The sequence below is a fragment of the Mustela putorius genome, unplaced genomic scaffold, assembly GCF_011764305.1.
Source record: "Mustela putorius furo isolate JIRA1106 unplaced genomic scaffold, ASM1176430v1.1 tig00000107_pilon_pilon_pilon, whole genome shotgun sequence".
Taxonomy (NCBI): Eukaryota; Metazoa; Chordata; class Mammalia; order Carnivora; family Mustelidae; genus Mustela; species Mustela putorius.
The window spans coordinates 115,624-141,706 of NW_025421284.1; the positions used below are offsets into that span (position 1 = coordinate 115,624).

The 26,083-nt window shown below is 40.8% G+C and overlaps 1 protein-coding gene across 1 annotated transcript in view; it reads right to left on the bottom strand.

Moving 5' to 3' along the window:
• Positions 1–26,083, bottom strand: part of LOC123394807 — a 119,106-nt gene that overhangs the window by 17,059 nt on the left and 75,964 nt on the right. The gene's annotated exons all lie outside the window — the stretch shown is intronic.

A 26,083-nucleotide genomic window follows, 5' to 3' on the forward strand; every position in this document is an offset into this window, starting at 1 on the left:
TGAGCCCCAGGGGAGCGGCGTGTGTCCCACGGGCCGAGATCCACAAAGACCCGGCAAGTTCTAAATGCCTTTGTTCGCTTTTCTCTCCTTCTGAAAGGGGAAAGTCTCGACGGAAGAGCGCATGTCCCTGAGCTGCAGAAATGAACTATTTCAGTGTTTGCGTTGGCTCAGCGGGGCGTCCGGTTCCTGCGTTACACAACTTCCCTCCGCAGCCCCGCACGCGGCCCCGCAGCCCCGCGGTCACCCGGGCTCCTCCAGCCCCGCGCGGTACCGCGCCAACAGCCCTCTCCCATGTCCGTGGGGCACTGGGGCTTGCCAAGGATGTGGTCCGGCTAAGTGTTACATTAAAGCCTCGGGATTATGAAGTCTGGGGCTTAGGTCCCTCTTTCATGACATGTACCATGTTATTTAAAGGAACACGATTCCATCTCCAGTATCGTAAAAACCAGTAGCAATGTACATACACGTCTTACCAGGCTCTGCATTCCTCTGTAGTCCCCCCCAAAATAAGCAAGTCTTGCATTTTTTTCTGATGTACACTGATTATTCCCGAAGTGATCACTGCACTGTGACCACCTAATATTAATAAGGATATGGCATTCCCGTCCACATAGGCTGTATATTCTAGAGAGCCAGGCGAAGTGAACAAAAATGGGCAAGTTCCTACTCTGGAAGTTTCAACAGTTCAATGTCTATGTTAAAAGGGTCACAATAGGTTTAACTTCAAGAAGTATCTGCTTCTTGAGTCTGTAACATTTCGTCTTTGAGTTTCGTGTTTGGGCCCGTTTAGATGTGTTTTCCTGGTGTTGATGCATGACTGACTTCAACTCTGTCGTGTCACGATTGGGTTCCTTGAACCCACAGACGCAGGTCCCGCACGCCTGGAATAGCATAGGGATGCAGCGAGGTGAGGGGCCCCGAGTCACCATGCCCAGGCCCGTCGTGCCTCCAGAAGCTTCCCAAGGGTGGCTGTCAGCCCAGAAGCTGAGGGAACTGAGGCAGAGCTCCACACAGAAGCAGAGCTCCTGTGGGCACAGCCCACACTTGGGCTAAACTTGCCTGTTATTTTCTCATGGTTTAGTCCGTCCAGGGCACACATAGGCAAGGTCCATGTGTGCGCTTCCAAAACACCCCGTTTTCCTCATGCTGTTCTCACCCGCTTAAGTTACAGTTGTTTTCAAGGTCAGTCTTTATTCCACTGCTCAGCCAGGTACGCACCTGTCACGCTGCCCTCATGCACGCCTCTCACCGTGCCCATGTGCACACCTGTCGCTGTGTCCTACTGAACACCTGTCGCTGTGTCCTACTGAACACCTGTCACAGTGCCCTCATGCACACCTGTCACAGTGCCCTCATGCACACCTGTCACAGTGCCCAGATGCACACCTGTCACAGTGCCCAGATGCACACCTGTCACAGTGCCCAGATGCACACCTGTCACAGTGCCTTCATGCACACCTGTCACAATGTCCAGATGCACACCCGTCACAGTGCCCCGATGCACACCCGTCACAGTGCCCCGATGCACACCTGTCACAATGTCCAGATGCACACCTGTCACAGTGCCCTCATGCACACCTGTCACAGTGCCCAGATGCACACCTGTCACAGTGCCCTCATGCACTCCTGTCACAGTGCCCAGATGCACACCTGTCACAGTGCCCAGATGCACACCTGTCACAGTGCCCTCATGCACACCTGTCACAGTGCCCGGTTGCACACCTGTCACAGTGCCCTCATGTGGGGCGCAAAGCCAGTGTGTCTGGCTTTGTGCCCCACACAGCATTCAGCAGAGAGCAAAAGGAATGGAGTCTGGCTCCACAGGGCCCAGACAGCAGGCTGCTCTGAGAGGCGGGGACTAATGCTTCTAGGTGATACTCAGGGAGTGCTACCAAAACCCAGAAAGGGGACAGCTTTTTCCTAGTGAAGGATCCTCCAGGGAGAGGGGACAATGAGGGCCAAGCCGGAACAGAACAGACCTTTCATGGAAAATGACTCTGGTTTCTTGACTCCCAAGTGCTCGGGACCATTCTCACGACGTCAAGCATGAAATATATCACCATGTATGGGGAAAAGCCAGTTGAGAACCAGCAGCACTGACTCTTCCTGAAAAGCCTCTCAGAAGCTGCTGGGGAAATGAATGGGCGAATCCCATAAGAAAAGGACCTGTCAGACTATGGGTCCCATGAGCATGACCACCGAACAGTATGTGACCTGCTGGCATGGGAACGGCCTCCACACTCAGTTTCCTGTATCGTCAGCCTCTCCAGTAGCTTTCTGGGAACCACATCGGTGATGGAGGCCAAAGGATCAGGCTGGAGTCAGAAGGGGAGATGAGAAGGCCCATGGCAGGGGCTTTTGCCCAGCCTCACCCTTGGGGCTGTGGTGGGGAACAAGCTCCGACGCTGCCCAGCCTTTATCTGGGGGCTGCCACAAAGTAAACAGCAGAGTGTGTGGCTGGGCAGAAGGAGGGCAGATCGACTCCAAGTGCGGTGGGTGGTCTTGAGCAAGGATGACATGGTTAATTTGTTGTTGTTGTTATTTCTAGTGGTTATGGCTGGCTATCAAGAAATGTAAATTCGCCCTCTGTTCTGTAATCTTAATGTAAACACCAGAAATGCGGAGAGGCTTCTCATTCATCCAACACCCTGGTCCTGTCTCCAGGTCCAGTTACAAGTGTGGCTGTGGCTGGCTTCCTCCCTGGGGGGCCCCTCCATGGTGGAGCATGTTGCACCCACTGAGGGGTGACCCCCAATTTAGGAAGGGACTGTCTGTGTCTGGGTAAGGCTATCATTCAGTGTGAAGTCCAAGTGTTACAACATTAGGACTAATGCCCCACGCCTGTCCCCTTCAAGCTAGAGGACCGATCCTGAGAGCTGGGGGGCAATCCAAGACTGTTGAAGAGACTGGACCCTCTCTGCTTGGAGCCAGCATTTAACCCTGCTTGGCCTCGAGGACTAGAGCTGGCAAGGCCCACGGTCTCTTGGACTGCACCATTTTGTTTTCTTGTGGAAGAGAATATCAAGTTGTTTGGCTACTGGATGAAAGGAAAATAGACCTCACCCTCTCTGGGTGAGGAGGTATAGATTTTTGTCCTTGATGTCACCATCACCCCCCAATGTCTCTCAGCATCTACTGCATTTCCTAACAATTATTCTTAACTTCTAATCTACCTCAAAATTCTCAATTTCTTCTCAAACCAGTTCACATTATTGAAAAGCATACAATTTTAGTTGACATTTAAAAAGAATCCATCATTCTGACCCACAAGCACTGATATCTTAATGAAGTAATTTCTTTTGCTGAATAATAACATCATTTTATGGCTCACAATTGCTAATTTTTTTGAAATTTTTCTCCATACTTTCATGTTTCCCCTGAACTTGTATTGTGTGTGTATGGATGGTCGGGACCACCAAGGAACCCCCCAACTGTGATACCAGCAAGTACATTCATTTCTCCACATGGAAACAGATAAAAGCATTAAAACAAAATATCACATCAAGATCCTCAGCAGGAAGTCCCATAAGGGAAGAAAATGGAGATGCTCACTTAAAAAAAAAAAAAATTCAAATGTAGCTAGTACTTGTGAATCAAAAATAAAAATGTTCAAAGTTTTCTAAAAGAGTACGCATACAAGTAAAATTTCTTAAAAGTCAATTTCTTAAATTCATAATTTCAACTAAGTCTCTCAACTAACTCAGACTATATCCTTGAAGAAAAGCTTGCAGCCTTCTCTTTGAAATCAGGAACACGACAAGGATGCCCACACTCACCACTCTTGTTCAACATAATATTAGAAGTCCTAGCAACAGCAATCAGACAACAAAGAGAAATAAAAGGTATTCAAATTGACAATGAAGAAGTCAAACTCTCTCTCTTTGCATAAGATATGGTACTTTATATGGAAGACCCAAAAGACTCTACCCCCAAACTACTGAAACTCATACAACAATTCAGTAATGTAACAGGATAAAAAATCAATGTACAGAAATCAGTTCCTTTCTTATGTACTAACAAAGAAAATACCGAAAGGGAAATTAGAGAACTGATTCCATTTACTAAGAACCAAGAACCAAGAACCATAAGATATCTGGGAATAAACCTAACCAAAGAAGTAAAGGATCTGTACATGAGGAACTACACAACACTCATGAAAGAAATTGAAGAAGACACAAAAAGATGGAAGACCATTCCATGCTCATGGATCGGAAGAATAAATATTGGTAAAATTCCTATACTGTCTAGAGCAATCTATACTTTCAATGCCATTCCGATCAAAATTCCACCAGCATTTTTCAAAGAGATGGAGCAAACAATCCTAAAATTTGTATGGAATCAGAAGAGACCCCAAATAGCTAAGGAAATGTTAAAAAAGAAAAACAAAATTGGGGGCATCATGTTGCCTGATTTCAAGCTTTACTACAAAGCTGTGATCACCAAGACAGCATGGTACTGGCACAAAAACAGACACACAGACGAGTGCAATAGAGTAGAGAGCCTAGATAAGGACCCTCAACCTTATGGTCAACTAATCTTCGACAAAGCAGGAAAAAACATACAGTGGAAAAAAGATGGTCTCTTCAATAAATGGTGCTGGGGAAAATGGACGGCTATCTATAGAAGAATGAAACTCGACCATTCTCCTACACAATACACAAAGATAAACTCGAAATGGATAAAAGATCTCAACATGAGACAGGAATCCGTCAGAATCCTAGCAGAGAACATAGGCACTAACCTCTTCAACATCAGCCACAGCAACTTCTTTCAAGATATGTCTCCAAAAGCAAAGAAAACAAAAGCGAAAATCAACTTTTGGGACTTCATCAAGATCAAAAGCTTCTGCACAGCAAAGGAAACAGTCAACAAAACAAAGAGGCAACCCACAGAATGGGAGAAGATATTCACAAATGACACCACAAAGAGCTGATATCCATGATCTATAAAGAACTCCTCAGACTCAACACTCAAAAAAACAGACAGTCATGTCAAAAAATAGGCAGAAGACATGAACAGACACTTCTCCAAACAAGACATACAAATGGCTAACAGACACATGAGGACAACGTTCATCATCACTAGCCATTAGGGGGATTCAAATCAAAACCACATTGAGATACCACCTTATACCAATTCGAATGGCCAAAATTAGCAAGACAGTAAGCAGCATGTGTTAGAGAGGATGTGGAGAAAGGAGAACCTTCTTATACTGTTGGTGGGAATGCAAGTTGGTACCGCCACTTTGAAAAACAGAGTGGAGATTCCTTAAGAAATTAAAAATAGAGCCTCCCTATGACCCTGCAATTGCACTACTGGGTATTTACCCCAAAGATACAGATGTAGTGAAAAGAAGGGCCATCTGTACCTCAATGTTCATAGAAGCAATGACCACAGTTGACAAACTGAGGAAAGAACCAAAATGCCCTTTAACAGATGAATGGATAAGGAAGATGTGGTCCATATACACTATGAAGTACCATGCCTCCATCAGAAAGGATGAATACCCAACTTTTGTAGCAACATGGACGGGACTGGAAGAGATGATGCTGAGTGAAATAAGTCAAGCAGAGAGAGTCAACTATCATATGGTTTCACTTATTTGTGGAGCATAAGGAATAACACGGAGGACATGGGGAGATGGAGAGGAGAAGGGAGTTGGGGGAAATTGGAGGGGGACATGAACCATGAGAGACTATGGACTCTGAGAAACAAACTGAGGGTTTTGGAGGGGAGAGGGGTAGGAGGTTGGGTGAGCCGGGTGGTGGGTATTAAGGAGGGCACGAATTGCATGGAGCACTGGGTATGGTGCATAAACAATGAATTCCAGAACACTGAAAAGAAATTAAAAAAGAAAAGAAAAGAAAAAAAACATATTCACTTATTAACTAAGCACATGTTGGTAGTTTTCAAACAATACAATTCCAGCTCAGACCTAGGATCAAGAATTTCTCCATGGATCCTGGGCTCTTTAAGGCAAACATGCCTTACGAACCAGAAGTGCATACCAGGTGTGATCATTAGTCCATTTATTTCTGGTCACTTTCTGAAAGCACAGCTAAGAGATACATCTATAAATACAGAGTACAAATCATGTGTTCATAGAAATTCTTCCAGTTTGGATCCACTAACATACTGTTTTTCCTCACTTTGTTCTATGTATATATGTATCTCCTTCTCTAGCAATAACTTTGGTTCCTAACATATCAATATATTTATTCCCTCCCTCAATACACACTCTTTAAAAGAAAAAATTTATTTCCTTATTTGAGAGAGAGAAAGAGAGAGAGAAAGTGGGAGGGAAAGGGAGAAAGAATCTCAAGCAGACTCCTCCCTGAACACAGAGCCCCATGCAGGGCTTGATCCCACGACCAGGAGATCATGGCCTGAGCCTAAACCATGAGCCAGACGCTTAACCAACTGAGCCACCCAGGCGCCCCTCAGGAGTTGGGGGAAATTGGAAGGGGAGGTGAATCATGAGAGACTATGGACTCTGTAAAACAATCTGAGGGGTCTGGGAGGGGCGGGGGGTGGGAGGTTGGGTGAGCCTGGTGGTGGGTATTATAGAGGGCACGGATTGCATGGAGCACTGGGTGTGGTGCAAAAATAATGAATACTGTTATGCTGAAAATAAATTAATTATATATATTTTTTAAAAAGTACACACTCTTAATGGTATTTTCAGAATTATTATATCAATACAATTGCCAAAAACAGGCCAAGGGTGTTCCAGGATGTGTTTCTTATCTTTCCATTCTTGGAGTTTTCCATAAAGATCATACACCCATTGAGCTATTTATAAGTTACTTGTATTAATTTGCCTTTTTGTGTTGTTACCAATATGACATGTATTTTGGCTCATTTGAGGGTTTGATTTTTATCTGCCTTTCCAATTTAAGTTTACTTTTGCAACTATACTTCTATTTTTTTTTTTTTGGCTTTTTAAAATATTTATTTTTTATTTATTTTTGGTATAACAGTATTCATTATTTTTTCACCACACCCAGTGCTCCATGCAATCCATGCCCTCTATAATACCCACCACCTGGTACCCCAATCTCCCAACCACCTGCTAATTCAAACCCCTCAGATTGTATTTTAGAGTCCATAGTCTCTCATGGTTCACCTCCCCTTCCAATTTCCCTCAACTCCCTTCTCCTCTCTAACTCCCCATGTCCTCCATGCTATTTGTTATGCTCCACAAATAAGTGAAACCATATGATAATTGACTCTCTCTGCTTGACTTATTTCACTCAGCATAATCTCTTCCAGTCCCGTCCATGTTGCTACAAAAGTTGGGTATTCGTCCTTTCTGATGGAGGCATAATACTCCATAGTGTATATGGACCACATCTTCCTTATCCATTCGTCCGTTGAAGGGCATCTTGGTTCTTTCCATAGTTTGGTGACTGTGGCCATTGCTGCTATAAACATTGGGGTACAGATGGCCCTTCTTTACACGACATCTGTATCTTTGGGGTAAATACCCAGGAGTGCAATTTCAGGGTCATAGGGAAGTTCTATTTTTAATTTCTTGAGGAATCTCCACACTGTTCTCCAAAGAGGCTGCACCAACTTGCATTCCCACCAACAGTGGAAGAGGGTTCCCCTTTCTCCACATCCTCTCCAACACATGTTGTTTCCTGTCTTGCTAATTTTGGCCATTCTAACTGGTGTAAGGTGATATCTCAATGTAGTTTTAATTTGAATCTCCCTGATGGCTAGTGATGATGAACATTTTTTCATGTGTCTGATAGCCATTTGTATGTCTTCATTGGAGAAGTCTCTGTTCATATCTTCTGCCCATTTTTTTATGATTGCCTGTTTTGTGTGTGTTGAGTTTGAGGAGTTCATTATAGATCCTGGATATCAACCTTTTGTCTGTACTGTCATTTGCAAATATCTTCTCCCATTCCATGTGTTGCCTCTTTGTTTTGTTGACTGTTTCCTTTGCTGTGCAGAAGCTTTTGATTTTGATGAAGTCCCAAAAGTTTATTTTCGCTTTTGTTTCCTTTGCCTTTGGAGACATATCTTGAAAGAAGTTGCTGTGGCTGAGATCGAAGAGATTACTGCCTATGTTCTCCTCTAGGATTCTGATGGATTCCTGTCTCACGTTGAGGTCTTTTATCCATTTTGAATTTATCTTTGTGTATGGTGTAAGAGAATGGTCGAGTTTCATTCTTCTACATATAGCACCATTTATTGAAGAGACTGTCTTTTTTCCACTGTATATTTTCTCCTGTTTTGTCGAAGACTAATTGCCCATAGGGTTGAGAGTCCATATCTGGGCTCTCTACTCTGTTCCACTGGTCTATGTGTCTGTTTTTATGCCAGTACCATGCTGTCTTGGTGACCATAGCTTTGTAATAAAGCTTGAAATCAGGTAACGTGATGCCCCCAATTTTATTTTTTTCAACATTTCCTTAGTGATTCGGGGTCTATTCTGGTTCCATACAAATTTTTGGATTATTTGCTCCAGGTCTTTGAAGAATACTGGTGGAATTTTGATCGTAATGGCATTAAAAGTATAGATTGCTCTAGGCAGTATCGACATTTTAACAATGTTTATTCTTCCGATCCAAGAGCATGGAATGGTCTTCCATCTTTTTGTGTCTTCTTCAATTTCTTTCATGAGTGTTCTGTAGTTCCTCAAATACAGATCCTTTACCTCTTTGGTCAGGTTCATTCCCAGGTATCTTATGGTTCTTGGTGCTATAGTAAATGGAATCGATTCTCTAATTTCCCTTTCTGTATTTTCATTGTTAGTGTATAATAAAGCCACTGATTTCTGCACATTGACTTTGTATCTTGCCACGTTGCTGAATTGCTGTATGAGTTCTAGTAGTTTGGGGGTGGAGTCCTTTGGGTTCTCCATATAAAGAATCATGTCATCTGCGAAGAGAGAGAGTTTGACTTCTTCATTGCCAATTTGGATACCTTTTATTTCTCTTTATTGTCTGATTGCTGTTGCTAAGACTTCTAATACTATGTTGAACAAGAGTGGTGAGAGTGGACATCCTTGCCGTGTTCCTGATCTCAAAGTGAAGGCTGCAAGCTTTTCCCCATTGAGGATGATATTTGCTGTGGGTCTTTCATAGATAGATTTTATGAAGTTCAGGAATGTTCCCTCTATCCCTATACTTTGAAGCATTTTAATCAGGAACGGGTGCTGGATTTTGTCAAATGCTTTTTCTGCATCGATTGAGAGGACCATGTGGTTCTTCTCCCTTCTCATATTAATTTGTTCTATCACATTGATTGATTTGCAAATGTTGAACCATCATTGTAGCCCAGGGATGAATCCCACCTGGTCATGGTGGATAATCTTTTTAATGTGCTGTTGGATCCTGTTTGCTAGGATCTGCAACTGTACTTCTAGGAATAATATTCAAAACAACAGAAAAAGGAATATCCAGGGATTTTCACTGATGACACACTTCAGATGAAAATAAGTTCTCTATAATAGGGTGTCGCATTTAATTCAGAACTCTAAGATCTACTTCACTGATTACCTGGATTGGATCTTATTTTATGTCTGTCTGTGTCTGTTTTGCATCCCCTCCTCATCAATGAAGAGTTTTTGCTTCATAAGAGGGTTCCTTTGCTATCCTACCTGGACTCCTATCTTGATAATATCCTCTCCTTATTCACTATCTGCCTTTAACTGGTTTTACCTTTGCCTCCTCCCCTTTGTAAAATTTTTAATCAACTATTTTCTTAGGACAGTTTTTTATCTATGGAAAAATAGTAGAGATATTACAGAGTTCCCACATAGCTCACACACAGGTTCACCTACTATTAGCATCTTTTAACAGATTGGCATATTTGTTTTGCTTAATAGGCCAATATTTTATAATATTGTTCATTAACATCCAGAGTTCACTCAAATTGTCTTAGTCTTCACCTAATGCCCCTTCCTGTTCCAGGAGCCCAACCATGATATCATATTATGTTCTCATGTCCCCTTACAGTGACAGTTACTCAGACATTTTCCTGTTTCTGATGAATTTGAGGGATTTGAAGACTACTGATAAGGCATTTTATAGACTGTCTCTTGGCTGAAATTGGTCTGGTATTTTCTCATGATTTTCCTGGGGTTATGTGTGTTGGCAGGAAGACCACAGAGGTGAAGTGCCATTCCCATCACAACATATCATGGGTAGGTTCCATCCACATGGCTTATCTTTTGATGTTGACCTTGATCATTTGGTCAAGGTCATGTCTGTCAGTTTTCTCCATTGCAAAACTACTCTATTCCCAAAACTCTCCATATTGCCCTCTGGCAGGAAGTTACTTTGTATAGCCCACACCCGAGGGGTGAGAATATGCTCTTCCTCCCTGAAGGCAGTGTATCTACATAAATGCTGTAGAAATCATCTGCATGGGAGATGTGACTATCCTTCCCCACTTATTAAATAAGTGGGGATTTATAAATGTATTTCATACTGTTTATTTATTTTGGTTGTCAAATTGTTCTAGCTTGGAGAAATGGCTGATTCTAGCACAGGGGCAGGAAATATACACAATAAGCTTTGAACCTCAGGGCAAGTAAGTGCCTAACAACATATCCCACAGTGACAGGCACATCAAGGGGACACAGCAGGAGACAGTGGAAGAGCTCCCACCCTTCCGCCTTCTGAGCTGTTGGAAGTACATCTCTCATAACAAGAGAGGAGTTGTGTTTTATTTTGTGAGCCAATACGTTTTTCAAAAATGTAAGTAGGTTAAGCCCATTTGTATTCACTGATATGACTGCAAGGTTATAACTTGGTCAAACCGTTTATATTAATCTTACTGTGTATAACACATTATATTTACTGTGCTTCTCTATATGGATGTTTTTGTTTTTTCATGATTTTCTTTGTTATTTATAAAGGTATGTATTTTTGTTGCAGTGCTCACTGCTACACATCACACACACACACACACACACACACACACACAGCCCTAGTCCTTCTTTTCCTTACTGGTTTAGGTGCTTTAAATTTTACTCTTGACTACCGTTGATTAACCTAAGCAACAATCAAGGATTAATTTTATTTTTTCTCTTTTCTCTTTCTTCACAATAGCAAACCTTTCGAAAGTTAAAGAGTGATGCCCACACAAAAGTACAAAATTGCTAATTGCACCACATCAAGGACTATAAGAAGCAAACAATGTTATACAACCAGAACCCAGAACAAGAAAGAGAATAATTCGTGCATCTCAGAAAGTATCCTTGTGCCCCTCCTCCCCCAACCAGCAACTGTATCGACAGAAGTAACCACCACCCTGACTCCAAAGGCCAGAAATCAATTTTGGCTCCTTTTAATCTTCATCTGAAAGGCCTCCTACCACATACATCCTTTAATGTTTGGTTCCTTCTGATCAGCATTACAGTGGTAGGACTGATCTGTATTGTTGAGTGTAATCACTATGGCGCCAGAATTCTCCAGGCTGTCAATCACCCCATTGTATAAATATACCACAACTGGCTTAATCATCTTCCTATAAGTAGACATGTGGGTCAGTTCCAGATTTAGGATATTACCACCAAGGGTTGCTACAATCATTTTTCTGCATATCTTTTGATGAATATACTTTTGAGATAAACTGAGTGGAACTGCTGAGTAGTAGGCTACACAGGTGGATCTGTATTAGACTTACTTGGAAGTTTCCAAGCAGTAAGTTACTGCAAGTTACACCACCCAAAGGAGTTCGTGAAAGTTTCACCTGCTCAGTATCTGTCAAAATCCAATCCACTTTTAAGCCATACTACTTGAATCTTTTCACATTTCCACATACTGCGGCCTCCTATTTGTCTTCATGTTCTGGTTACTCTTAGATCTACAGAGTATCCATAAAGTTTGGAAACAGATGATGTCTCTATTATTGTGGTTGTTTTCTAGAACACATATGTCTTAGAAAACACCTGTGTATGTTCACCTGTGCTTCCAGAGGTCATGGCTACTCAGCAAACTTCAACATATTTAGTACATATCATCAGTTCTGTTGCCTACATGTCCCAGTCATAATCTCCTGGGTGAATCTCATCCTTTAACACAGTGCCATGAACAGTGTGCTCTACTGACTGGCAACTAGTACAATGTAAAATAAGAAATTTGTGCCAGAATTAAATGAATTATTTCACTGGGGACACTGTTTAGTTCAGTCAACATTTTGTTGTTTTGTAAGCATGTTCGGTTCGCAAAAGTAAGTGGTGCAGCAGGTTACTTTCTGGAACAAGCTCCATATGTCATCATGAAACAACCCACTGAGGAATACTGCTTCCTCAGGAAGGATTCCTAAGTACCGTATGACTTGGGCCTTTCAAAGACAGTTTGGCTGGGTATAAAACTACAAGCTCATATAAAAACACATCCTTAAATTTCATAAATGTTTGCTCCACTGCAGTCTTGCATGGTATGTCAACATAGAGAATTCTAATGTCAATCTGATTTTTCTTCTTAAAAGTGATGGATCTTTTAGTATGGACACAGTGAGGGTATGTTCTGATCTTTAGAATCTAGTAGATTACTCTAGCAGTATTGACCAATTTAGATGATCCTTCTCAGGTACATGGTCAACCATCTAATGTATAGATTCAGGATTTCATTAATTTCCAAAAAATTCTTATATTTTAGTTTTTAAATATTGGGTCTATATCATCACACTGCTTTTGGCTTCAGGGACTGCTGTTATATGCATGTTAAAACTTCTCTGCCTATCTTTTATGCCTAGTCTTTCTCCCTAATCCTTTTCACTTCTTCTTTCATCATGGTCTCTTGGCTAATGCCCATGTATAGATATTATACAGATATCGATATTACCCGCCATGTTCTTATTTAGCTGAGCAAACAATATTATATCTGGAGCACCTGGGTGGCTCAGTCTTAAGCATTCATCTTCGGCTCAGTTGATGATCTCAGAGTCCTAGGATCGAGCCCCACATTGGGCTCCTTGCTCAGCTGGGAATCTGCTTCTTCCTCTCCCTCTGCCACTCCCCACCACTCATGCTCTCTCTGTCTCAAATAAATAAAGCCTTTAAAAAAAAATTTAAAAAAAAACTACAACATATGTATGTAGGCAAGAATGAAGGGTACTTCTTTATTTTGAAATAGTAAAATATAATTTCCTTAATCATTGGCTCCTTGGGAAAGAATACAGTGGGTTCTGATTTTTTTAATTCATATTTTATTTTTTTTCTAGCTCTATTGAGATATAATTGTCATATAACACTATACAAGCTTAAGACGTACAATGTGTTACTTTGACTTACTTATATATTGCAAAATGATTACCACCATAGTGTCAGTTAACACCTCCAACCCTTGGGCACTGTTGGTGAGAACGTAAACTGGTGTAGCCATTATGCTCTACATTTGTTTCCACTATGGAAAACATAACAAAGGTTCACCAAAAAGAATTTAAAATGTAAGTACTAGATACATCAAGCCCACTTCTGGGTTTATATATCCAAAAGAAATGAAAACAGGATTTTGAAGAGATATCTGCACTCCCATGTTCATTGCAGCATTATTCACAAGATGTGGAAACAACCTAAGTGTTCATCAACAAAGATGAAATATATATAATGGAATATTATTCAGCCATGAGAAACAAGTAAATTCTGCTGTTTGCAACAACATGAGGGCATTATGCTAAAGAAAGAAATCATACTCTAAGACATACAAGACATATATAACACATAAGACAAATACTATATGATCTCACTTTTATGAAGAAGCTAAAAAAAAAAAAAGCCAAACTCACTGAAACAGAAACTACAATGCTGGTTACCTAGAGGCAGAGGGTTAGGAGTGCAGAGACGGAGAGATGGAGGTCAAAGGTTACAGACTTCCAGTTAAAAGACAAATAAGATCTGGGGTATATTGTACAGCATGGTGACTATAGTTAATAGTTACATAGTTATATAACTACAGTTAATAGTTAATAATACTACATTGTATTTTATGTTTGGAAGTTCCTAAGAAAATGTATCTTAAGTATTCTCACTACCAGAATAAAACGGTTCTGATTTCTCATTCCCTGGTTTCTTCAAGCCTTTAATTTCTACATTCATTTTTCATTTCTATCACTTTGCATCCAAGGAATACCCTTTCCCTCTCTCCAATAAAGCCACCCTGCTCTTGTGAACTTTCAAGTCATCTCTTTAAATTCTGCATAAGTCAGTGTTTTGACGCATCAAAGTTCAGACCAGTTATGAAAGGGTGTTTCTCTCTCTGAGGATGATGATATGTACTCCCGCCCCCCCACCCCACCCGCCCCACCGGGCACTGCCACCATCCTCTCCTGCCCTCTTCCTGGCTCCCACATCTGGCACCAATGATAGTTAGTATATGAGAGTCCCAACAAACAAATTACATAGGCATTTGTGAATTTCTGTTTGCAGGAGATACTTAAGTTTTGGGGATAGTTATAGATGTGAATATTTTGGGAGGGACATGTGGAGAAATTTATATTATGTGATATCTAAATGAGAACACTGACACCAGAAATTGTAATTTCCTGTTTTTATCCCCAAATGATTAGCTAACACTTTTTCTGAAGACTCAATTCATTTACCACTGATGTGAAATGACACATGTATGCTTGTGACTATCTATTTCTGTTCTATCCGTTTGTCTATTTTTATTCCAGTAGCCTAATCTTTTAATTATTACAACTTTCACACATTCCACTATCAGAAAAACACAAGTCACCATCTCTGGATCTTCTTTATATAATTTTCCTGGTTATTCTCTTTTAAGTGTGGAAGACCATATTAAAGTTAGTGACACACCATTAATTTTTCCATGCTTAGTGGTAATTTTGGGTGAGAGTCAAGATTATGAGTACTTGACTTTTTTTTTCTTTTAGAATTCTGTGTCTTTATATATGAGAACATGCTACCTCTTGATGAATCAATATCTTCTCTTACCATACTCCCTTAAGTTTTATAGTTTTCTTCCAAGAGATTTCTCCTTATGTTTATCCTTAGGCATATTATTGTGTTAATAGGATAGCATATTCCTGGATATACTAGTATTATTATAAATAGTGTTACTGTCTCATTATATGTGATAACTATTTTTACTTGTATATTAGAAAGCACTCAAGCTTTACATATGAAACCATAACTCACTGACTCATGGAGTCTTTCCATTAATGCTACTGGGTTTCAACTGTGTGTCTTTGGTTTCTCAGGAGGTAATAGTAAAAATGAGTAGCATTTAGTGAGTGTTTAGTCTTTGTCAACTATTGCAAAGGAGACTCCTTCCATGCGCTATCTCACTTACTTTAACAACAAATTTGTGAAGGCTATTAGTACTAATAGCCTAAACAGAGAGATTAGATGTTAAAGCTTAGAGAATAACCTATCTGTAGTCACCAACCTACTGTCTATCAAGGTCAATGTATAAAAGCCACAATTAATGATCATTCTTCCTTATCCTTTCCTATATGTATACTTCAATTTCTCCCCCTGTTCAACTAATGTTTGGTTAAGTACAATGTTACCCAACACAACTGACAGCATAAATCTTTCCCTGGTGTCTGTCTTGATGGGAATCCCTCTAATGTTACACCTGTAAGAATCTGGAGGCTGAGCTTCAGTTATTTTTATAAAATGTTAAGGAAAGTTTTCCTTTTGCTTTTTATTTTAGAGTACCTCCCCCTATGAGTTGCAATTGACTTGTTTTTAAACAAATATCAAAAATTTTATTTTCAATAGATTAAAATGTTAAATAATATTATTAGATTTTATAATGACAAACCTTCCCTACACTCAAAACAAACAAACAAAAAACTACATTGCTGGGCACGGTATGTGTGACCCTGGCAAATTCCTTCATCTTTATGGGCCCATTATATCCTTTTATGTAAAATGGGAATATTAATAGGGTCAATCTCCTATTGTCATTGTGAAAATTATTAATTGATTTATTCAACAAATTTAATGAGTGTCTGTTTTGTGCAAGGCACAGTTCTAGGTTCTGTGGTTATACCAATTAGCAAAATAGAAAAAGACATTATAAGTTTATGTTCTAGTTAATAAAATAACATAAGAACTTAAAATAGGGGCACCTTGGTGGCTCAGTGGGTTAAGCCTCTGCCTTCAGCTCAGGCCATGATCTCAGGGTCCTGGGATCGAGTCCCACATCGGGCTCTCTGCTCAGCAGGGAGCCTGCTTCCCCCTCTCTCTCTCTGCCTACTTGTGATCTCTCTCTGCCAAATAAATAAATAAAATCTTAAAAAAAAAAGAACTTAAAATAGTACCTGGAACATAGTACCATCTACATAAGTGTTAGCCACTATTAATATAACAGTTTCAATACACTATTGGATTAAATTTGCCAGTATTTACCATAAGATTTTTCTTTGACAGCCATGAGATTTTTCAATAGCTCTATTTTTTGTGTTATCTTTAAGGTTAGAATGTTATGATGATGTCAAATCATAGAAATGAATTGGAAAACTTTTCTTTTCCTATTATACAATATGTTAAACGTTATAGAAACCATTTTGGCACCTCAGTGACTCAGTCAGTAAGCATTCGACTCTTGACTTCAGCCCAGGTCATGATTTCAGGGCCCTGGGATCGAGCCCTCTGTCAGGCTACACACTAAGCATGGAAGCTGCTTAAGATTCTCCTTCTCCCTCTTGCCCTGCTCCTCCCCAACCCCTGCTCACATGTGCACACTCTCTCTGAATTAAAAAAATATATATAGAAGAAGAAAAAAAACCCATTCAACCCTAGACAATAGAGCCTTGACACTAGAGCCTTCTTAAAAATATTTCCTATTTTTCTAAATTTCTCAAATGACTATCTGATCATCCTTTAATTCTGCTGAGGCAACATATATTTTATTAATGTCTATTTCATTTCGATTTTAATATTTATTAGCACAGATCAGTACACCGGACTACTCTGAGTTTCCTAATATTTGTAGATTGCTAAGCAATCTACAAAAGGTGGTATTAAAAGGGTTACAAAGAAGGCAAGTAGGGAAAATAAAGAATTTTTCTATCTCCTCCCTCATCATCTCTGATGGGAGTTTTGAAACCGAGGATATTAAATGAATCATCAGCAGGAATTATCATACATTACTCACCATTTTAAATAGGCTATCTCAAAAGTTCAAGTCAAATTATACTGTTGAAACACACAAGTATGGAAAGAAAACCAGCCAAGCATGAAGGGTGTGCATATCTGCTGTCCATGTCCACTCGTCCATCCTCTATGTGCCTTGACGATTTGGGGTGGGGATTACGGTTGTGTGCTACCTGCAGTGTTGTAATATCAGCCCACTAAACTATCGATCACCCACCTCTTACCTATCATCTATCTACCTACATATCCATCTATCACTTATCTACCTACTTACCCATCACCTCATCTGTCTACCTCAGTCACCTATTTCTTTCTTTCTTTCTGTCTGTCTGTCTGTCTGTCTATCTATCTTTCAGAGTTAATGTATGAATGCACTGGAAAAGTAACTTTTAAGTCATCACCTATATCTTAGTGACTTCATTTCTCCTTTTTTGAAAGCATGAGCTTTTGCATTTTCTTTTTGCATTCAGAATCACACATTTGATGAAAACTCATAAAAGTCTACTGAGACAACCTCGATTGTTCTAATCTTTCATTTTAAAATTTCAAAGATCCCATCTATGGTTTAACCTTGGATTCTGTCTGTGGCAACAAGGACGGCAGTCCTTTACCGTCTCACAGTGCGCCTGGCATCTCCCAGGGGTTACCCCACAGAGAATGGATACACATTTGGGTAGTTGGGAGAGAAAACTGTTTTGATTAATTCAGTCTACCTTTTACATAATTTTTCTTTTTTCTGAAATGAATGAAAACTTTTCACAGACTGGCTAAAATAATTCCTTGAAACAGCTTCCAAATATATTCTTAAGATGAAGAAATAATAACTATTTCAAGAACTATTTTTAAATAAGAATGTCAAAATCTTCACATTCCAGAAATATTTAAAAGGTACAGTATGACTTTTCCAGGTTTAATCAAAATGGGACTGACTGAACTCAAAACAAAATTCAACAGATATTATCCTACTCAGAAATTTTTTAAAAATCATAAACATATTCAGTTTAGGTCATTTCATTTAAAAGTAACTATCCTCTTTTGCCAATGTGTTTAGTTAAATTCCTAGGAACATAATAGATTTTCAGGTATTAAGGGCTGTTATAGTATTCATTTCTAAAATAATTAACTTACCCTATCTTAAGAGTTCATGGAAACACATTTAATAAATAAAACACATTTATTTATTCTTCCAAATAAATAAATGTGAGATTCCTGTAACAGAACTATATGAGCTTCCCAGTGCCAATGAATAAGAGGTAGAAGTTCCCACAAAGTCAATGTAACTCCTTTTATTTATTTATTCTTAAAGATTTTATTTATTTGAGAGAGAGGGCGAGAGAGCACGAGCAGGGCAGAGGCAGAGAGAGAAGCAGGCTCTCTACCAAGCAGGGAGCCCGATGGGGGGCTCCATCCCAGGACCCTGGGATCCTGACCTGAGCTAAAGGCAGACATTTAACTGGCTGAGCCCCCCAGGTGCCAGATATAACTCCTTTTAATAAGAGCATATTCATTTAACATTATACAGGTGTAATGCCTGGGCTACTGGAAACACATATACGTGTGGGCCTAAACACAGCTTACAAACTAGATCAAACTAAAACACGGATTTGTCTAAGTTTTGTTTGGGGGTATGAAGGTTTATTTATTTTAAGGGTAGGAAGGTTTGAGTGAGAAGCAGTATAAAGGAAGCGACAGCAGAGAAACAGGGAACGTTTCCCCAAAGAGAGAGCAGGGAAGCCTGAGGTGGGACAGATGGCATAGAAGCAGTTAATGGCAGACTAGGTTTTGATGCAGGTTAGCTCAGGCACATCAACAAGAGAGCCTCAGGCCCAGTGTTCTCCCAGAAAAGCATGGTTTAGAAGGACAGAATCAACATTTCCATCCACTGTCTTCTCTCACTGTCTAAAATTTAGTCAAAGCTACCAATACAACTGATCAAAATGAAGTCTGTTTCTTTATTCTTTGTATTCTTAACACTGCTGAGCTCTGTTACTTGACACCTTGGTAGCTTTCCAAGTAATTCACATTTCACTGGAAACCTATACAACTGGTTCCCATGTGCTTAATTTTGACTTCATTAAGGAGAGCACGTAATGTGATGAGCACTGGGTGTTATATGCAACTGATAAATTATTGAATACTACATCTGAAACTAATGATGTTCTACTGTAAGTTGGCTAATTGGATTTAAATTAAAAATAAAATAAAATAAAATGGGACCTCATACCATCTCTGTGCTTGGGTAATTCCCAAAATGAAATCAAGAGTGTCTGCCCCACTTTTGTCTTCTGAACCCACACCATCTGCCAGGCAAGGAGGCGTCCCCAGATGCTGGATCCAGGCCTTGCTCCCTAGGACGGGTTTGCAACATGACACCTGAGCTTATGTGAGGGACAGCTGTCTCAGTTCTGAGCAGCAGGAAGAATACTGCAAGAAGAGCCGTATCAAAGAGGGGTGTGGAGGGGGTGGAAGGTGTGGGGTTGGAGTGGAGAGTTAAGGAGAGGCATAAGCTTTGGACAGAAGTCTAGACTAGATGAGAGCCTCCCAGTAGGAGGGGAATACAATGGCATATGGGCTTTAGAAAGAACACCCCACACCAGTGACCTGGATGGCAGGAGCCAAGGGGAAGCAGCTGGAAGCCTGGGTAATATTTCAGTTTGAGAAATAAAGAGAACCTGAGGTAAGAGAGTCACAGAAGAGGAAGAGACAAGGGTACAGACTTGAGGACCTTGGGCCTCCATCTTGAGCAAGAAGGCAGAAGGCAGGATCACAGAAAAAACTGTGACTTGCTAGTAGAGAGCCTAATCCCAACTGTAGTGGCCGCTGTGCGCTGGGAATCCAAATCCCCCTCAGGACTGAGGACTCATCACTTGTCCTGGACCACACCCCTGAGCAGAACCACCTGCCCTGGGCTGCCGGGATGCAACTGATCAACTCTGTGGCTGGCTGTCATGGGTATCAAGACAGTCTTCTCACCCAGCTTGGGGGACCACTCGAGCCTCTGGGATCCCTTCAGGGCACCTGGGTTCTCGCTGGGCCCTCAATACAGTCCACCCCCTGCGGCCCAGTCCGCTTCCTTCCCTTGGCGACAGGTGTCAATCTCAGGAGGCACCCCACTACGCTTCTTGCACCGTGACCCATGGAAATTGGCCCCTGGAGCCCCACTGGCAGCAGCCTCAGTAACAAGGGGGATCCTGCTTGTACTACACCATGAGCACTAGAGAAGCACAGGGCTGAAGGCACGGCTGGGGCACAGGTTCACGCATAGGAACGGTTCTCCACAGAAGCGCTACATGGATAAGGGAAGAAAACAAAATAACTTGTTCAATTATTTTTGTGCCTCTAGAATGCATGTTCTAAAATTATCCCAAATGGAAATTAGTGATCATTAAAGAGAGATGAAAATTAATAATACAGAAAGTTAATTAAAAGTAGGAGGCCAACAACACCATTAGGGGCTATACAGCTTCTTTGTTACATAAAGCAATGATTTTAATATGTATTTTAGTCCTAGATGTCATTGGCCTATTTTATAAATTATATACCAAAATTAGTGAGACATTTTTTTGCATATGATGCAGAAAAAGAAAAAGAGCCAATCAATAAGGTGAAAATAATATTGAGGTAATCTGCTCCCTTAGGAGATTCACCAAAAATCAGCTTTATGTAATTACTGTTTTTATTAGTTTCTGACTCATCTTACAAAAACAAGCTAAATGGAAGATACAGAATATCTTTTCAAATTGTATTATCTTCATAGCCAACATGGATCTGTAAGAATCCATCTTGAACATCCTATAGTTCTAGTTATTAAAGATAATTTTTATTGATAAACTGAGGAAAACGCTCAGCTGCCCTCTGTTAATCTATATCCAGGCATTTCCCTTTATTTAATTTTGTACTTCCTGGGCTCCCACTTGACATAATTAAGCTCATTTTGTAACAGTCTCACCAGCCTTCCAATTACAAAGAAAACCCCAATAGCGTCATCCATTCCCTCCAACCATATCCTCAACTGTGTACATTTCATTTGAAAACTTTCCATCTCTTACCTGTATCTTATTTAATGGTCTTATTATTTAATGCAGACAGACTTCAGGTGACTGTGATGAGTAACCAGATTAATGTGCCTTCTCTAAACACCTGTGGAGGTGACACACCTGTTCAGGTCAGCCTTTGGAATAGTTACCTAATGCATCTGCGTTCACACAGGTTTAAGACACTTAGGCATTTGCCATGCAATCCCACCCACAAAGGGACGCTTTATACATACATGCACATATATATGCACAGATACATATATGTACACAGACCGTCAGCAAGAGCCTCTCAAAGGTAGGCGACAATCCCCTATAAGGACATTTCTCTTCTTTCCATTTGTTTTTTTTCTTTCAGCTTGAGACAATCACGTCAGCAGAGAACCGTACCATCTCTGTGTATATGCCTCATTGTTCCTGTTGTCTAATCTGAAACTCCCTTCAACACGGCTACTTTACTTCTGGGCAGCTAGCAGAGCCCCGCACCTACAGTTTCCGATTCAACCCACAGGTGTGGCGTGGATAGGGCAGACCAAAGTCTGCTGGAAGTGAACTGCGAGCAGTTAAATATTCCCATTTGAAAATAATGCCATGTAATGCCAGAGAAAGGAACTTGTGAAAGATATAAACAATGGCATCCACAGAATAAAAGGACAGCTCTCAGAGAAGCAATTCAAATTACACAACTCCCACCAGTTGTAAGGGGAAGAAAGCTCATATCAGTTATGTGTATTTTAGTCTATGAAAACGCCTACTTATTCTTAAAGTAATAATGAACCTCCAATCACGCATCAGATTCCCTTCTCTCGGAAGTAATATCTCTTCCCATTAAGAATGATAAATTTTAGCACTTCCATCCTTAAAGTATTTACCCTGATTAAATGAAATGTCAAGCCTGTCTTCAAAAGTCAATCAAAAAGCACAGAAATCAAGAAAATCAGAAAGGCATCGTAAGCCTCCAGCTCTACATCTGTCAAGTGTCCATCTTAGGTTACCAGGCGAGAGTCTGGGTTTGCTACACTGGGTCCCAAAGTGTGAACATTATTCCCCTAGACACCCTTGGGTAGGAAGAGCCAAGGCAATTCAAGAAAGCACCACATTTAGGATAGCCTAAGTTTTCTATCCTGGGAGAATCCTGAGTATTTATAATCTACATGTCCCTCCGCAGGTTGGCACTGGGAACCCATGAGATCACACAAATGTGTGCATATTCGTGTGTGTACATGTGTGTGCACATATATAAACTTGGGTTATTACAGCATTTCTTTAAAATGTTTTTAAATTTTAAAATCTTTAAAATTTATAAAAGCACCACTATGAACGGATACAGTCCGGGGGAACATACCCTGAACATCCAACGTACCCCTGGTAATTCACCAGCTTCCTCTCAGTCCTGTGTGCTCTTCATGAAAAAGAAGTCACAGACATTTTCACCTTAAGTTAAATTTCTTATTTAAACTCAATATAATTAACGTCTACCGTATTATTAGTTTCAGAGGTAGAACGTAGTGATTCATCAGTTGGATACAACACCCAGTGCTCATTATCACTTCAGATTTCAACTGAAAACTAGAACTCTTAGTTACATAACTCCCTTCACAAATAAAATGTTATATTTTTATAATGTTATTATTTTTATTCATACTACTAGATACGCACTAAAGAAAACAGGGACGATTCAGACGAGCAAATAAATCAATATAAGATCTCTAACGCTCCCAGATCACTCCTTGTATTGTCTGGATACGTATCCTTCCATTTTTTTTCCCCAAGATAAATTAAAGAACAAAATTGGGATTATGCTATAATTTTGTGATGACATATCATAATTAGGATAATAATAAAGCCTCATTTCATGATTTTTACTGAGGTACCAATAGACATTTTTGAACCCAGCATTTCTCTATGCTCTTATGAAGGCTCAGTTACATCTTTTGCCCATTTGCAGACAGTTTATATGTCGAAGAAGATGCACATTTTAAGACTTAGAGAGAAATCCCTCCCATGGTTGAGTGGCCACCTACGCCCCACGGAGGGTACATAAACATGCCAGCTTTGCTTCTGCATCACTATTCTTTCTGTTTTGAAAATGTCCTATTCCGTACATGTTAGTTTGAATTTGTTCGTTACTGGTGAGGCAGAGCTTAATTTTTTCATTTACATTTATGCTATGTATTTTAAATTCTTGTCTTTGTCTCTTCCTCTTTGGGGGTTTTGGTCTCTTTTTACTGATGCGGCAGCCTCTTTGGAGAACGGTGTGGAGATTCCTCAAGAAATTAAAAATAGAGCTTCCCTATGACCCTGCAATTGCACTACTGGGTATTTACCCCAAAGATACAGATGTCGTGAAAAGAAGGGCCATCTGTACCCCAATGTTTATAGCAGCAATGGCCACGGTCGCCAAACTGTGGAAAGAACCAAGATGCCCTTCAACGGACGAATGGATAGGAAGATGTGGTCCATATACACTATGGAGTATGATGCCTCCATCAGAAAGGATGAATACCCAACTTGTGTAGCAACATGGACGGGACTGGAAGAGATTATGCTGAGTGAAATAAGTGAAGCAGAGAGAGTCAATTATCATATGGTTTCACAGATTTGTGGAGCATAACAAATAGCTCCATCTCCCCATGTTGGACATGGGGAGATGGAGAGGAGAAGGGAATTGAGGGAAATCAGAGGGGGAGATGAACCATGAGAGACTATGGACTCTGAAAAACAATCTGAGGGTTTTGAAAGGGCAGGGGGTGGGAGGGTGGGGGAACCAGGTGGTGGGTATTAAGGAGGGCAGGGATTGCATGGAGCACTGGGTGTGGTGCATAAACAATGAATTCTGGTACACTGAAAAGAAATTTAAAAAAAAAAAGAAAGAAATGGCCTCTATATTTCAAAACCATTAATCTTTCAATGCTCCAGTGTTTCTAGCATTTCCCCAGCCAACTAGTTTGTTCGTAGAACTATTTATCATGGGTCTGCGTTACTTTTAAGACTTATGAAGTTCTGAATGTGTGTGTAGCCAAGTCTACCAAGTTTCAGAGGGAGAAAGGGACACACTAACATGCAGGTAAAACGGAGACTGACAACTGGCCGCTGGATTTAGCAACATGGAGATTACTGTGACCTTGACAAGGTGACCGTATCAAGAGCAGTTCCCCCAAATGGGCTGACCCTGGGACCTCTGTTCTCCTCTGGCTACTCTTACTTAGTCCTGGTCTCGTCTGCTCTGGAAGAATGCGGGGTACAGGGAAAATCGTGACCAGAGAGCACAGACAATGCTTTCAAGGAGAGTTCTTACAAATAGAGAGGGATAGGATGCTAGTCCATGGGAAAGAGGGTCAAGAGTGTTGCTTTGTAAGATGTAGAAAGGGCACGTTGGCATCCTGCAGGAGATCCAGTAGAGAGGGAGATTCTGGGAGGAAGGAAAGTAAGCAGAAAGTCCTATCACTGGACAGCTGAGAAGTCTGAAAGCTGACCAGGAGTTAGAGTCAGCCCAAGATAAGAGACTCACCATAGGTTCAAAGGTCATGATGGGCAGGAAGGCTCAGGATGGGGGGACAGAGAGGTGGAGATGGTGGGGGAGTTCTCCGGCAGCCTAGAACTTTCCAGGGAAATAAGACACATTTATCTGCTGAGAGTGACTGTTAGGAGGAAGAGGAGGAAAGTCTTGTTCTCTGAAGCAGTTACCTTTCAGGAAGTGCAAGGGAGGGCGCAGGGCCTGAGTCCCTCCCCAGAAGGATGCTACAGCTCTTCCTTTACTCAACGGACTTGCTGCCCATGACTTCTTTAGGTCAATCATACATTGAAACATTGCGTGATTTTCTTTCCAAAGGTTGTGGATGACAAAGGTTGTCATGGAGTTTCTTCCTCTAAAAACTCTGTAGTTTTGTAGACTTGCAAACTGGCTTACTTCTTCCCAGTACATTTTCTAATTGGGGGTGTTCGTGGATCATAAATAAACCTTGAAAGCAGCAGATTTATTTTTTTACTGGTCACTTGGAAGACTTCTCAATGCGTTATTAACTGTCATGTTTTCAATTCAGTAGCATACATGTGGACCACAAGTTTAGGAAATCACTGTTGATTTAAAACCATGTTTTGTCAAGTGGAGGAATATTTCATCCAAGAACAGATGGCCGAAAAGTGGCTTACAGGAATATCATTCAACTTCTTAGAACCTGGGTCTCCTCACTGATGACAGATAAAATCTGCCCTACCAACATTTAAGTGATCCATGAGTTCTGTGTAAAACTACTTATAAATTGCTTAGTTACGTACTAATAGCAATAGTGATTATTAGCCAACAGTAGGACACTTCAGATCAGTAAGGCTAAACGGACTAAAAGACAACTGAATTGTACCTTGCATGTGACCCAGATTCTGAGCAGAAAAGATGAGCAGGAAGGCTCCCGCAGGAGAGAGGGAAGGAAGGAGGAAGTGTGTCTTTGGTGTTGGCACATGAGGTAGTGGGCGGGGCCAGAAGTCTGCAGCACCTGCTAGCTGCCACCTTCCCCTCCTGCCCGGCACCCACATCCTGGGCCGCCTCCTTGGGCTCCGTGTACATCAGCACTGCAGCCATGTAGGGAGCAGCTCAGAATGTCTCTACTGCAAAGGAACTTTCAAACCCCATTACCTTAAAGAGTGAAGACCCTATTACATTCTAGCATGACATTCTTGAAATGTTTCCTGTATTTCAAATAATAACTGAAAATGCAATTGGTCTTTCTAAGATGGATGGCACTCTTCCTTGAGATGTATTACAGTCCTCAATCCCTGAAATGCTGGCATGTTCTCTGAGGAACTGCATAAGCAATACATTCTTCAAGCACAGCCTTCCAGCAGCTCAGTACCTTTTAGAATTTCGCATCTTCTACCATTTCTAAATCACAGGGGAAAATACACATATTGACAGCTTAAGAACTGATTCAACTTAAGTTGTGACTCTTTGAACTTCATT